General features: G+C 43.5%; 1 pseudogene; it reads right to left on the bottom strand.

The window, feature by feature from the left end:
- Positions 1-217: 217 nt before the first annotated feature.
- On the bottom strand, positions 218-1465 carry LOC149531851 (E3 ubiquitin-protein ligase PUB23 pseudogene; annotated as a pseudogene).
- Between the last annotated feature and the right edge of the window lie 1158 nt (positions 1466-2623).

The following is a 2623-nucleotide window of genomic DNA, read 5'->3' as shown; positions in this document are numbered from 1 at the left end:
TTGTAGTTTGCCAATTTATCTTCTCTCTGTATTGCAAACGTTAGTTCCGCTGCTCCATTCCGAGAATACAGCGACCCACTGGAAGCCTTCTGCGAATCGATATGGCCTTAAACTTTTACCTTACTCGTATGCAATTCATTTATTTTCTTGTATACACGAGCATATATAATTCCATGAAAAGGTAAAAGGAATTCCTGACTATTACGCGCTGCCTCATTCACTGAACAGATTTCGGATAAATGATTAAAGGAACACAGGACGAGCTCCTCCAGCACTTATCGTGTAATCTGAGCATCTCTTTCGCCTTAAACTTTGTCTTGACCGTACACTCGCTGTGCATAATCATGCACAGCTTCATGACTGCCCCGATCTCAACCATTTCCTGCAATATTCGCGGAGACGGAGAACATTTACACAGAGACCACAAAATTCGAACGGCCTTTTCCGTTGCAAGGTGGGAGACTCTGAGTATCTTCTTAGACACCGCAGGGACGCCCATTGCGTTGTCGGCCAAGGCGGCCCTCCCTTCTGCACAGCCACACAACACATCCAGAAGACATAACATCCTCTCGCAGCTGCTCTTCTTTTCGGGACTCTGATCGGGAAGCGATTCAATCAACGCGGAGACGGCGCCAGCCTGGATCACCTTTATCCTGCTGCTCCTGCTGCTGGAGCTCATTGCGGTCAACACCTCCAGAGCGGCCATGGTTGCCTGATGGCACACCTCCTCCGTCAACACTTCCAAAAGTCCTTCAACTAAATCATCGTTGGCATTCATAACAAACCGATCGAGGACTTCCCTCGAGAGATTCTGCAACAGCATGGCGGCGTGAAACCGAGCGTTGCAGGTGCCCCTCTTGAGAATAAACGCCACGGAGGCAAGACACCTGGCGGTGGCAAGCGAATCTAAGGTCTCGCCACGCAAAGGAAGAGAATAAAGGACCCCCAACGCTTCCTCGCAGGCAGAAGCAATTTCATAGCAATAACCGGCTTCGTCCGTTTCGGGGGTAGGGTTTTCAATAAGAGAGATCAAGAGAGCAGGCGTGTCGGAAAAGGCGATAAACCGTCTGTTACTCTCGCTCTCGCCGGCTACACATTTCAATTTCTTCAACACCTTCACTTGAAAGCCCGAAGCCGAGGACGACTCTATGTCGCGGAGCAATTTATTTAGTTGATCGGTGTCCAATGGCGGCGGGGGCGTGGAGATCCTGTGAACGCCCTTGGAAGAATTGAGATCGCACCACTGTTGAATGAGCCGCCAAAGGGTGTGGTTTGGTGTGAGCTCGGATTTCTGAAGGGGTTGCTTTGTGAGAGGGCAGGTGTTGTTCCCCATTGCGAACATCCACTTCTCAATGCTCTGCCTGTCGTAGGTGGCACCGGTGCAGAGCGTAACAGGGTCTTCCATGAGCTGCATCGATATCGGGCACAGGAAATACGAAGGGATTTCCACCTCTGGAGGATCCATACTGACAACGGACAATAAGAGAGGATATATCTAATTACGTCGGAAGCAGCGAGATTGGTTCAGATAATAGATGTTGTTGAGGATACAGGCGCTTTAATAGATTCCCGTAGATCAATGTCAACGACTGATTAGAATATGTCCTCGATGGCATCGAGTAGCGAATTGTTGCTTGGATTTCAAAACTGGATGTAAAGTCAACACGCTGTGCAAATATAAAAAATTAGGGTTCCATACAAAGCTGCGCTGGCGCTCCCGGCGGTACCGTCCCCATTTCGCATCCTCAGATGTCGCAAACAATGTTGTCTACATTTTTATAATATATATGCTTTTTGAAGTTCATCAGTCGTTAATGTCTTATCAAGTATGAATCTGACACAACACCGCAAACAGGACACCAAATATCTATCTGTAACTCTTCGAATGTCCGGCAGTCTAACTTTACTCCATTTCAAGTATTGCTGTAGACTACGACCATATAGAAACGAACTATTCTTGCGGGTCAACTGTATACTTTGTGAATGTGATTGCACTTAAAAACCGCAAATTTTGTTTTTACAATTATTTTGAGGTGAGATGATGAGGTAAAGACTATATTTAATGAATATGGGTGAAGTTATAAGTAATCCACCACGTTAATGGATGATAAATTAGCAATTGTTTTGTGTGGCTTGTCATGTTTAATATAATAATAGTTCGATAATTTGAATTAATTAGGTATTGTTAGTTTTGAAGTTCTATTATCAGTTTTATTTATTTATTTATTTTAATATATGAAAATTTCTAATCATAGATTAGGTTAAATAATGAAGTGTATAAGAATAAAAAAATAATGTTTGGCAGGAAAAACAAATCACTTTTCTAAAGTAGCATATGGGCCTTGTTTATAGAACGGAAAACAAGTAAATACAAATGCAGTGTCTTGAAACATAAGTAAAATGAGTACGCAACCAACACAACGCAAACACAACACCTCAATGCAGCCAAAGGAGTATCAACAAAAGGAGAAGTGTCTTTATCATCCTTCTCCCACTAGTTGTTTGTAGGCTCTGACTAAAGGTCTGGAAGAGTCCAACCATCTGCATTACATTCTTCATTCTGAATTTCTTCCCTATGTAAAGAAATTTTAAGTGATAATCTAGTAAACCACTTTGACAAAGT

The sequence above is a fragment of the Cupressus sempervirens genome, chromosome 11, assembly GCF_028749045.1.
Source record: "Cupressus sempervirens isolate cs-2001-9-10 chromosome 11, ASM2874904v1, whole genome shotgun sequence".
Lineage (NCBI taxonomy): Eukaryota > Viridiplantae > Streptophyta > Pinopsida > Cupressales > Cupressaceae > Cupressus > Cupressus sempervirens.
Note: the sequence above shows the minus strand (reverse complement) of the source record. Positions and strands in the feature narration are given on the sequence as shown.